Source organism: Somniosus microcephalus, chromosome 7 (assembly GCF_052327205.1).
Source record: "Somniosus microcephalus isolate GS21.2 chromosome 7, FLI_Smic_1.0, whole genome shotgun sequence".
NCBI classification, from domain to species: Eukaryota; Metazoa; Chordata; class Chondrichthyes; order Squaliformes; family Somniosidae; genus Somniosus; species Somniosus microcephalus.
Window position 1 is genome coordinate 45043534 of NC_140993.1, and position 12834 is coordinate 45056367.

A 12834-nucleotide genomic window follows, 5' to 3' on the forward strand; every position below is an offset into this window, starting at 1 on the left:
GAAACACCCGCCGGCGCCCTGAGGCCTTACCTGGGTCTCGGGAGCCTTTTATAGCCCCACTCTGCCGCTGAAACACCTGCCGACGCTCTGAGGCCGTACTTGGGTCTCGGGAGCCTTTTATAGCCCCGCTCTGCTGCTGAAACACCCGCCGACGCTCTGAGGCCTTACCTGGGTCTCGGGAGCCTTTTATAGCCCCGCTCTGCCGCTGAAACACCCGCCGACGCTCTGAGGCCTTACTTGGTTCTCGGGAGCATTTTATAGCCCTGCTCTGCCGCTGAAACACCCGTCGACACTCTGAGTCGTGGGCAGGGGCTTCCGGGCGCGCGCCACTAGTTCAGTGGCTTTAACTGAGGCTGGGTAACGTGGGACTATGCAGGTGTGTAGGTGGGAATCCCATTCCACCCCATTCCCCTTATCCTGCCATGACGTGGAGAAGATGATGGATATGCCCATGGGGCAGGACTTTTGTGACCCCCACATGCAGACATAAATTCCCTGTTCCGACTCCCACCACTTATCCCAGCATATTCTCGTCCCCCCTCGGGTCCCTGTGACCGTCCGGTGGGTGTCGTTCCCCATTCGTTCCCAGTCAGCTGTACGGTCCCCCATGTCTGTGCTTAACTTTCTGAGCCACCACCACCTTCCCAGGGGAATCTGTCCCCTGCAGGTCAGGCACACGCGCTTCCCCTCAGTGACACCGACCCGTGAGGCCACAACCTATACGCTGGGGCAGGGGAGGGAGGCCTCCCCGTAGGTGAACCCAGTCTGGCTGGAGTACCGGGTGGAGTTGGATCCCAACCACCCGGGCCATCTTCCTTCGTGGGAATAGATGGCGGGCTCCTCCGTGCCTTGTTCGCTGCTCCCAGCAGTCACCACTGGTGCTTTCTCTCCTGAGCACCCATAGATGTGGGCAGCACGGTGGCATAATGGTTAGCACTGTTGCCTCACAGCTCCAGGGACCCGGGTTCGAATCCGGCCTCGGGTGACTGTCTGTGTGGAGTTTGCACATTCTCCCCGTGTTTGCGTGGGTTTCCTCCGGGTGCTCCGGTTTCCTCCCACAGTCCAAAGATGTGCGGGTTAGGTTGATTGGCTATGATAAATTGACCCTTAGTGTTAGGGGGATTAAATACGTGGGGTTACGGGGATAGGGTGGGATATGTGTTGATGTAGGGGTTACGGGGATCGGGTGGGATATGTGTCGGTGCAGGCTCGATGGGCCAAAATGGCCTCTATCTGCACTGTGGGGTTTCTGTGATTCTGTGATTCTGTGAGATGTGGGAGTCCTACACGTCACCTCGCTTTCCAACGCTCATCCCTATCAGGCCGAGTAGGAGTACACCCCCCTTCATCCTGAAATCCTTTTCCTGCAAAGAGACACAAGAGCATACAGCCAGGTCCCGAGGAGATTCTCTGGCTTGGGTGAACATAGTCGAGTCTCGCGACCTCGACTTAAATAAAAACACGCTTAACAATACTACTACTATTTAAAACTACCCATCACCTTATTTAAACGCTCTAAATTCTGGGTTGACATCCAGCGGGATACTTGCGTCCATGGATGTGGGTGGCCCCCCCCCTCGTATGGGTTGTGGGAGCCCGTAAAACCCTCTCGCCATTGGACTAACCACCCTAATGGCTGGTACGAAGATGGTTACGGTCAGGGAAGGAGCGTTAATCGTGGCCAGCAATCCTTCCACCACTTCATACAGTTCCCCAAAGGGAACAGTGTGAAGACACGTACGACGACGACGACCTTATTTAAACTAAAACTAAACACCCAAACTTAACTTAAACTAAAACATTTCAGAAACTATGTACATCCGCCGCCCGTCTCAGGGCGGCCAGCCTAATTCCTGTTCGGGCTGCGGCACACCGCTCCCTTCGGTGTGGCCACACTGACCTGTAATGTCGGTCCCTCGCAGCCTGTGGCCACTGGCTGGGGACCTCTGTCCTTGGATTGACCTCTGGCCTTAGAGGCTGCCCTTTTAAAATGGGGAGCTGGTGACCATGGTTTCCTTGGCTGGGGCGTCCGTGGGGACCTTCTAAGGACCTTGGTGGGTGGGGTTTTCCTGGCTGGTGGGCCTTTAACCCGAGCCACTGCCCCCTCCGGTGCGGTCTGTGGGCTTACCACTGCCGCTGGCTGGGGATCTCTATCTTCAGGCTTTACCTCTCCTGAACCTGGGCTAGGGGCAGGTACCTCGTTGCAGCCTGGTGCTGCAGGCTGAGGGTCCTCGCACTCAGGTCCCTCCTCCTCTAAACCTGGGTCAGGGGTGGGGTCTTCGTCCTCGGATCCCTCCTCATCTATATCCCAGAAGAGTGGGGGAGCGTCCCAAGCGGTGGGCGGGATCGCCCCTCCCCTTAAACAAGCCACAGCGCCTGCCTGTGCAGTCTGTGAACTCGCTCCCGCTGCAGGCTGAGGATTTCTATCCTCAGACCTTGCCCTAACTGGCTGTTCTCTCCTCTCAGGTTTAAACAATTTACACTGATTCATATGGAACAATTTGGTGTGCCGAGGAATCTTAATGGCGTATACCATGGGGCTGGCCTTGTCTACAATGCTGTAGGGCCCTATGTATAATGGTTCCAGACTCCCTATCCGAGCAAAATTCCTCACCATGACCTGATCCCCTATTTCCCACTCGTGGTGTTTTCGAGGTTCTAACAGCAATCGGTTACTCCGATGCTGCTTTCCCATGTTCCCAGCCGCCTGTCCGTGGACCTGCTTATGGTGTTCAAAGAGGTTTCGGGTGAACCTGTCCCGGTTTACCTCCCTGAGCTGACCCTCCGTGAGCACTGGGGCTAGTACATGGGTGGGGGTCCGCATAACCCTGCCAGTCATCAGCTCGTGCAGGGAGTACCCCGTGCTTTTCGACTGGCTGGCCCGGATCCCCATCAGAACCAACGGTAGGGCCTCGGCCCATTTTCTAGGCGAGTCCACCGTCTCTTTCCTCAGCCTTTCTTTTAAGGTCCTGTTCATCCTCTCCACAATCCCTGGTGATTGTGGGTTGTGGGCAACGTGCCACTTCCACTCGATGCCTAGCAGCATAAGGGTATTCTGCATTACCTGCCCGGTAAAATGACTCCCTTGGTCAGACTCCACATACTGTGGAAGCCCCCACTGCGAGAACACCTCCCGGACCAGGATCCTGGCTGTACCCAGAGTTGTGGTTGTTCTGCAGGAGAAGGCTTCTACCCATTTCATGAACACATCTACCAGGACTAGGCAGTACTTATAGCCTCCCTGGGCGGTGGGCAGGGGCCTGATGTAGTCGACCTGGATCGACTGCCATGGTCCCTCTACCCTCCTGATGTGTCCCATAGGTACCTTCCTTTTGTGGGGGTCAGGATTGTTGGGAGAACACACCAGACAGCCGGCGCAGAACTCGCGGACATCTTCCCTGAGTCCTGGCCACCATCCCGCCTGTTCAGCCGTTGCCAGGTGGTCTCAGGCCCGGGATGCCCTGCTCCTGGACCCTCGTGGGCCAGCTGAAGGAATTCCCTCCAGTGTTGCTGTGGCACTACCCATTGTTCTCCCCTAAACAGCATGCCTTCTTTCACTGAGAGGGCTGCTGTGCCATAAGGACCCTAGACCCTTTTTCCCTCAATCACTGCACTGAGGACTGCCTTGAGGACGGGGTCTTGGGCTTGGACCGTCTTGAGGTCTGGGGCTACAGCTACCCCTGCACTCCCTTCTGTCCCATCCCTACACCTGACTGCTGCTACAGGACTGGACCCATATGGATCCCAGAAAATGCCTGTGCAGTCACCCTTCTTAGCTAGCATGTCAGCCTGCTGGTTGTCTTGACTACGGGGTTCTGTGGAGGAATGGGCTTTCACCTTATCGATGAAAACCTCCCCTTCCTCCTCCACTGCTGTTAAGAGTTTCTCCAGCAGGGGTTTCACTGTGAGGGGTCTCCCGTCAGCGGAGGTGTATCCACGGCGGGACCAGATGGCCAGGTACTCCGTACATGAATTGCATGTGAACATGCTGTCCGAGCAAATCGTGTATGGGGTGGGGAAGATTTCGGGGTGTGTAACGACGTACACTACCGCGGACAGTTCAACCTGCTGGGCGCTCATGGTGCTGGGGAGCTTAATTGCCAGGGCAATGTTTGCCGCTGGGTCATAAATTTCACACCCTGTGAGTCGCTCACCAGCAGATACCGTGCTGGAGCCGTCCACATAGATTTCACGGCCTGTGGGGTGTATCCCGGCCCGTAAACCTATGTCCACTTCCCAAACCCCTTCTATGGAACACTGGTGGGCTGTTCCAGGATATACTAGGTTGGCTGCGAGCTTTTGCTCGCAGAGACCCTTCACCTTTAGGTCCATCTGTGAGAGGAGCAGGGTCCAGCGAGCAATGCGGGCACTGCTCACCGTCCCATCCTTGATCCTCACATCCAGGAGCATCTGGGTGGGTGTGTGATGGGTGAGGAGGGTGATGGGAGAGGTGCCTGTGAAGATCAACGATCTTTTCACAGCCCAATGTGTGGCCAAGAGGTGCCTCTCACAATTGGAGTAGCTCCTCTGCACATCCGTGAGTATCCTGGAGGAGTAGACCACGGGCCTCAGCCTGCCATGCAGCTCTTGGAGCAGCACAGCACTCAGGCTGTCCCCGCTGGCTGCTACCTCCAGGAAAATCTCTTTCCCCCCATCTATGGCCCCTAGAGCTGGTGCGGTCTGCAGGTCTTTCTTGAGCCTGACAAATGCTGCCTGGCAACCCTCATCCCAAGCCCACTCCACTCCCTTGTGTAGGAGTCGGAGCAGAGGGGCTGCTGTGGCTGCAATAAAGTCTCTGCAGTACCCAGTTAACCCTAGAAACGATCTCACACCCGTGACTGTGTTGGGGACTGGTGACTCCTGTACCGCTTCCCTCCTAGCCTTATCTATGGCCCTTTCCCCAGCGCGTATGGTCAGGCCCAGGAATTTCACCTCCTGCTGGCCGATCTGTGCTTTCTATGGGTTTTCTTTAAAACACTTTTGCCTGAGCAGCTCCAGCAGTTCGGCCAGTAGTGGGCCATGCTCCTCTCTCAAGTCGGTGAACAGGAGCAGGTCATCTACATATTGTACCAACTGCCTGGGCTGGCTGAACTCCTTTAAACTGTTTGCCATGCACTGATGTAAAATGCTGGGGCTGTTGTGGAAGCCCTGAGGCAAACAGTTCCAGGTGTACTGTTACCCTTTAAAAGTAAAGGCAAACTTGTACTGATCCTCCCTCCTTAAAGGGATGGACCAAAACCCGTTGGAAATATCCAGCACCGTGAAAGTGGTCGCGGATGCTGGGATACTTCCTATCAGGTCGGCAACTGCTGCTACTGTGGGTGCACAGGCTGGGATGTTACTGTTGAGCACCCGATAGTCCACCGTGGCCCTCCAGGAATTGTCCGGCTTTCTAACCGGCCACAGTGGAGAGTTTAAGTGGGTAGCTATCCATCTCAGAACCCCCTGCTGTACTAAGGAGGATATGGCTGCTTCCAGGTCTGGCTCTGCTTCCCTGGGGAAGTTGTACTGTTTTTGTGGTCGGGCCATGGGGTCCCCGTCTATGCTAACCTCAAACCCGTTGACCCTCCCGCAGTCGTGTTTGTGTGTGGCAAATGTGGCTAGGTGGGCTTGCACAAATGCCTGGAACTCCTTTGGGGTATTACTGACCATGAGCTCGGGGTTATAACCCTCTTTGGGCTTCATGGTGCACAGGGTCCCCTTCCCTTCTTTCCCTGGGATTACTACTACTTCACCTTCTTTTCCTGTACATGCCCCCCATATGCAATGATTTCTAAAATTCACCAGGATCCCGTGGCCTACAATAAAGTCGGCTCCCAGGATCCCTCTTCCACCCTTCACTTTCCACTTCATCAGGACACAAGTCCACTTAGAGCGGTGTGTTCCTAAATGAATGGCGAGCGGGATGGAAAATGAGCTGGCCTGTTCTTTGCATGTGAATCCCGACAGACTGTATGGGACCCCGTTAGATAGAGGGGAGGTGGTGGGGTTAGCTGAATGGACCACAGTGCATTATTCCCCCGTGTCCAACAGATAGGTCCCCTCCACCTTTTCTACCTACATCTCCACGAGGGGTCTCTTCCATTCATTGTACCGAAGGGAACACAAGTAAACAGGCTGTGCTGGCTCTAGTCAGGGCTGTGGGTTGGATGGGGCCGACGGGGTCAGAGCACCGGTAGTGGCTGCTACTCTCTCGTGGCCAGTCAATAAGGACCTCATGGTGTCCAAAAATGACTCAACCGCAGTGGGAGGGATCCTTGCCTCTGCCTTTTGGGCTGGGGCTGTGGAATTCTTTTCCTTGTTGTCTTTCCAAGGGTTTTTGCACTCCTTCCTCCAGGGACCATCCTTCCCACACCTGTAGCAATTAAGCTTAGTGCTAGAAGGGTTATTCCCTTCCTGATGCCACTCCTTCCTACCCTGTCCAGGTTTTACCTCATGCACCTTCCCCTTAGGTGGGTGTGCATCAGTTCCCCTACTGTTTTTATAGGCTAGGGTCAACTGTCTGATCACCGTAAGTTCGGTGGTCTGGGGATTTTTGGGGTCGAACCAGACTTCCGCCTTGGCCCGGACCTGTGGCAAGCTATTTGCCACCAGGCAACGGAGCCAGTGGGTCAGCTGACCCTGGTTCAGGAATGCCCGATTAGGTGCCCCAGGACAGGCGCTCCTGTATACCGGCCATAACCTGTCCGCGAAAGCCTGCGGGGTTTCCCCTGCGAGCTGCACTGTCCTCTCCACACGGGAGAAAGAACAGCCCTCATTCATCCCCATGGCCTCCAGAACTTCATCCCTGAGCTCCTCATACCCGCTGTGCCCCTTCTTACACTCATCAGAGAGGGATTGGAGGAGCCTACTCTCCAAAGAGAATAGCAGCATTTTGGCCTGCTCAGCACCATCGCAGTCGTTGACGCTGGCTCCCTGCTCTACTTCCCTGAAGTGGATCGAGGGGTCCCCTTTTTCGGAGAGCTTTGGGATATGGCTCACCATAGCCCTAAGCTGTTGGGTGCTATAGGGTAATACGAACTGGTTTTGGAGGGGTCCCTCCTCCTCGCCATTAACAGGTGGGCATAACCGCCAATGCCGGGCTGGGCACATCGGTCCCGGCTCCAGCCTCTCTTGCGGGGGCTGTTCCAACTCCGCCTCTACCCCTGCCGCCACCCCCCCCTTGCCGCCATACCTTGCTAAAACCTGGCGCTACGTGTGGTGGTCGTGGGATCTCCTGTTCCTCAACCGGGTCGTCCCTTGGCACTACCAGTGATGTCTGAACCGTTCTCCCCTCGTTCCCTGTAAAATCAGCCTGGCCTGCCTTCGGGCTTATGAGGCACACCATGCTCTTTGCCTTCCTTAGGGCCAGGCTCAGATTCTCTATCTTTTCCTTGCAGGGGCCATGATCTGCATCTTCAAACCCCTGTTCGATCGCTAACTTATAAGCTGCCTTTACTTATTTTACTTTCTCCTCCTGCTCTCTTACTTGTCTCGCTAGGCGGGTGTTCTTTTCCTGCAACCTCTACTCATTACCCTTGGCTTCAGTGACCTGGCACTGTAGGTATTCCAACCTGGCCTTATGTCCTCGCATTAAATGTACCCTTTCCTGATGCAGGGCCTGCAATGCTACCAGTAACTTCTCCCCTGCTAGAGCCTTGTCCTAGATCTCCAGGGCTGACCCCTTTAACTCGGCTGCATGCGCTGCAACGAACCTGTCCAAAAGCTGGACCTGCTTTTTGAAGCACATCAGCCAGACTGCCTTCTCTAGGGATTTCTTATGCTCCTTTCCTTCTGTCCACTTAGCTGCGGCATCTACTGGACGCCCAGCCTTTAACAGATTGGTGAGCCACTTCTTTGTGATATTCACCTTACTAAACACATAATCAGAAATCCAATCCTCCATCATGGTTTGCTCATCCAAACCATTGTCTACTGTATTGCACCCCTGTTGTGTAGGGGTTTCACAAAATTCCCCTATTTCCCTGAAGATTGAAAAGATTGGTCCACATCGTGGAAGAAGAATTGGGTGACGTGACTTGTCTACAGTGTTTTAAAATGTGCCTAGAACCGCAAAAGACTGCTCTGAGATGAAAATGGCGTGGACAACAACCGAATCGAGGAATTCGTGGAAATATTCGCACACATTGAGACAGTACATCTTAATAAAGTCGTTCCCTGGAGTTTGGGCAGTCACAAAAAGTTTTAAAATGGCCACAGAAAGCATTGGCCACGAAGAATGGGGCTTGAAAAAAGCAGCTCAAGTTGTCTGTGGAAAAAGTGGAAGGATACAGTGGCAGTCATAGAGCTGCCAATCAAAGGGAGGTTCCCTTCAGAAGCACTTGAAGTTGCTTATTTACTTAAGAGATTATCCCACTTGAGAATAACCGCAGGACAATCGATTCAAAACTGCTTCTGTTTGCACAGCCATTCAGACATTCAATAACTACTCAGACACACAATGAGACATTGAAACCATGGACTGGATTTTGAATGGGAACAGTTTAAGCATTGAATGGGTTTAAATTACCCATCATTCTGGACAATAGGGCTGTTGCATTCCCTTTTGTTTTAGCCCAGGTGAGCTCCGGATGTGGGCGGGAACATTTCGGCCCCACAGTGCAGAAACACTAACCTAGTCCAACCACTTTGAGTTAGCCAATCACAGCTTTTCTCTTCTGTGTTGGAACTTTTTGGGCGCGAATTTTCCAGACAGGCAAACAGCAGGGGGGTGGGTGGGGGGCTCACCAGGTATATATGATATCTCCTGAGAAGCTATCACTCCGTTTTTACTTCCTGGGACCACAGGTGAGCTTCTCTCTCTCTCTCTCTCTCTCTCTCTCTCTCACGTTGCTGGACCACATGTGAGCAGAGTTTCTGACTCCTCAGCAAAGCAACCTAGTAAGGAGTTAGGGGATGGTGAATTAAGGGGATATTGCTAAGATTGTTTAATTAACATTGTAGCCATTTAATCCCTCGTTTTTACCATCTGCATTCCCCCATTTAAGCAATTTTACTGTAATTACTGTGTTCGTGTGGCATAGTTTATAAGTTGATTGTAGTTCATTTAGTTAATAAAACTTGATTTTTTCTCTCATCCAAACCACGTGTCCATTTTAATATCATTAATTATAAGTCCTTCAGTCAGAACTGGAAGGTGAGGTAGCGATTCAAAACCACTGTTTGAAAATTGGTTTATTGGAATTTGGTTTACAGTGTAGCAGCAGGCTGCCTGACCAGGTGAATTACCGTAAACCAGGTAAAAGATTGGAATTGGTCAGAGTGCAGGCAAAGGCTGCAAGACCATGGAAATTGCCTTCAACCAGTTAAAAGATGCCCCCCTACAGTTGCCAGAGTCCTGCCACGGTCGCCATTTCTGTAGGGGGTGGCGTGTGTGTCAGCTTCACCTCTGACGCTTTTGAACAGTTCGAATCGCTCCCACACCCCTGGGTTCTAGACACCGGACTTAGATACAGGCGGCAATAGAGAAAATCGAGTAGACAAGTGGTTTGGTGCAAGAAAACCGTAATTTTTATTAAAGGCTCAATAAAACACAATCTTAACTGAGAATTACAGGAATAATTACAGGCATAAACAATTACACTTATATGGGAATGGGGAACACACGGCACATCAAGGGAAACAAATACATTAAAAATCCCCTTATCCTTATCCCACCCCCAATACCTAACTAGATTAAGGTATGAGGGGCCAGGAATTCATGCTCACCAATTCGAAACCTTTTGATTTAATTGGTTGCGGGTTTTGAGGTTCACTCTTTTTGTCCTTTGGGGTCCATCGTTGCCATGTGGTCACAGGGCACGGCGATGGAGTTGTTTGTGCAAAGCACCCTCTTTTTCCTCCGTTAACGTCTACATTGGGTATTTCATCGCGATGGGTCTTCTTCTTCGGGCGGTTGGGTTTCGGTTGGCTGTTTTTACCGTTAATGAGATTTTCCTACCCAAGCTTCGAACGCCAGTTTATTCTTAGTTGGGCTTTACTGTCCAAGCATCAAACGCCAGCTTATAACTAGGCCATTTGTCTTGATTTTACTCTCCATGCATCGAACTCCAACTTATTCATCAAACGCCAGTTTAATAACTAGGCTGTTTGTCCCCCAACGCATCTTCCCGCTGGCCCTCTCTGCCTTTACCGGTTTTTACCATCTTTCTCGTTTTGTCTCGTCTGTTTGTGGCCCCGTGTGTCCTGTGCATTTTCGAATTCGGTTCTCGTTCTCCTCCCCGTTTGGCCCCGGTGTTGTAATGGGCGTCCTTGGTGTCGAGCAGTGCAGGGAGGGAGAAGAGGGCCCGCCACGAGGCAGGAAGCGAGAGCGAGAGGCAGGAGCCCGGAGCGAGGGGCAAGCGGCAAGAGCTAAGAGATAAGAGAACGACCACTACCGATGGGCCTACAATTATACCCGGTTCTTCACCCCTTATCTGCGTGCCAAATCAGGTCAGTCCTTTGTCTAACTTTTGGCGGGCTTGTTTAAAAAGATTACTGCCATTTACTTTAACAACTTCTGGGGTGGTTGGCTCCTTGTATAATTGCTTCGATATCCTGGCTGTTTGTTATTTATGAAACTTAATCGGGTTTCCTGGCTTGGCAGCTACCTGTGAGCTGTTACCGATTATTTATGCGAGAAGTTGATGGCCTTCAAGATTAGGGCCATCCTGACTTGACCTGTTCCAAGGTGAGGAATGCATATTCTGTGTTTACCTAGCTGTCTGGCTTTACAAAGTCTTTATCACAGATCCATGCATGTTAGGTTTCATTTCAGGGCCTGCCTTTTTGCAGGGCCTTGCTTTTAAAATCCTGTCGGTTTTGGTCACGAGGTCTCAGAAGCCATTTTGGGTACTTTTTTTTTTAATAACTTGTCCATACAGAGTACCTTTATCCATAACTTTTGGGGAATGTGGGAATTTTGAGAACACTGCAAACACCCTGTTCCTGGGACTAGGGACAGGGTCACTGGCAACACTTGGAAACTAAGCAGCACCAGGCCTGGTTAGTACCTGGAGGAGTGACCATCAGGGAAGACCAGTTGCAGAAAGCCACGGAAGGAGCCCCGAGGAGGGGCGATTGGTGAGAAGGTCACGGAAGGAGCCCCAGGAGGGGCGGCTGGTGAGCAGGCCCGGGCGTCGAGCTGAAGATTGTCAGACAGGAGGAATGGTGGAAATGGAATGGCGGCGTGCACAGACGCAGCGGCTTTGCTTCTCTCAGGACAGTGCTATTATGGTTAATGTTAATGTTATTTGTACTGGATTCATGGGAGCTTGCAAGATCACATTTCGTTGTTCATGTACTTGTGCATTGTACAATGACAATAAAGTTGAATTATTATTATTATCTAACTCCTCCTTGAATATATTTAATGAACTGGCCTCAACTGCCTTCTGTGGTAGAGAATTCCACAGGTTCACCACTCTCTGGGTGAAGAAATTCCTCCTCATCTCAGTCCTAAATGGCTTACCCCTTATCCTTAGGCTATGACCCCTGGTTCTGGACACCCCTGCCATCGGGAACATCCTTCCTGCATCTAGTCTGTCTAGTCCTGTTAGAATTTTATAAGTTTCAATGAGATCCCCTCTCATTCTTCTAAACTCTAACAAATACAAGCCCAATCGACCCAATCTCTCTTCATACGTCATTCCTGCCATCCCAGGTATCAATCTGGTGAATCTTCGCTGCACTCCCTCCATGGCAAGAACATCCTTCTGCAGATAAGGCGGCCAAAACTGCACACAATACTCAAGGTGTGGTCTCACCAAGGCCCTGTACAACTGCAGCAAGACATCCTTGCTCCTGTACTCGAATCCTCTTGCTATGAAGGCCAATATACTATATACCTTCTTAATTGCCTGCTGCACCTGCATGCATACCTTCAGCGACTGGTGCACAAGGACACCCAGGTCTCGTTGCACTTCCCCTTTTCCCAATCTATTGCCATTCAGATAATAATCTGCCTTCCTGTTTTTGCCACCAAAGTGGATAACCTCGCATTTATCCACATTATACTGCATCTGCCATGCATCTGCCCAATCACCCAACTGTCCAAATCATACTGGAGTTTCACTGCATCCTCCTCACAGCACACATGCCCACCCAGCTTTGTGTCGTCTGCAAACTTGGAGATATTACATCCAGTTCCCTCGTCCAGATCATTAATATATATCGTGAATAACTGGGGACCTAGCACCGATCCCTGCGGTACACCACTAGTCACCGCCTGCCACTCGGAAAAAGACCTGTTTATTCCAACTCTTTGTTTCCTGCCTGCCAACCAGTTCTCTATCCAAGTCAGTACCTTACCCCCAATTCCATGTGCTTTAACTTTGCACGCTAACCTCTTATGCGGGACCTTATCGAAAGCCTTCTGAAAGTCCAAATACACCACATCCACTGGTTCTCCCTTATCTATTCTACCAGTTACAACCTCAAAAAATTCCAGTAGATTAGTCAAGCATGATTTACCTTTTGTAAATCCATGTTGACTTTGTCCGATCCTGTCACTGTTTTCCAAGTGCTCTGCTATTACATCGTTTATAATGGACTCTAGCATTTTCCCCACCACCGATGTCAGGCTTACCAGTCTATAATTCCCCATTTTCCCTCTACCACCTTTTCTTGAATAGTGGGATTACATTGGCTACCCTCCAATCCATGGGAACTGTTCCAGAGTTTATAGAATTTTGGAAGATGACCAGCAATGCATCTACTATTTCTAGGGCCACTTCCTTAAGTACCCTAGGATGTAGATTATCAGGCCCTGGGGATTTATCGGCCTTCAATCCCGTCAATTTCCCTAACACCATTTCCCTACAAATACTGATTTCATTAACTTCCTCCCTCTCATTA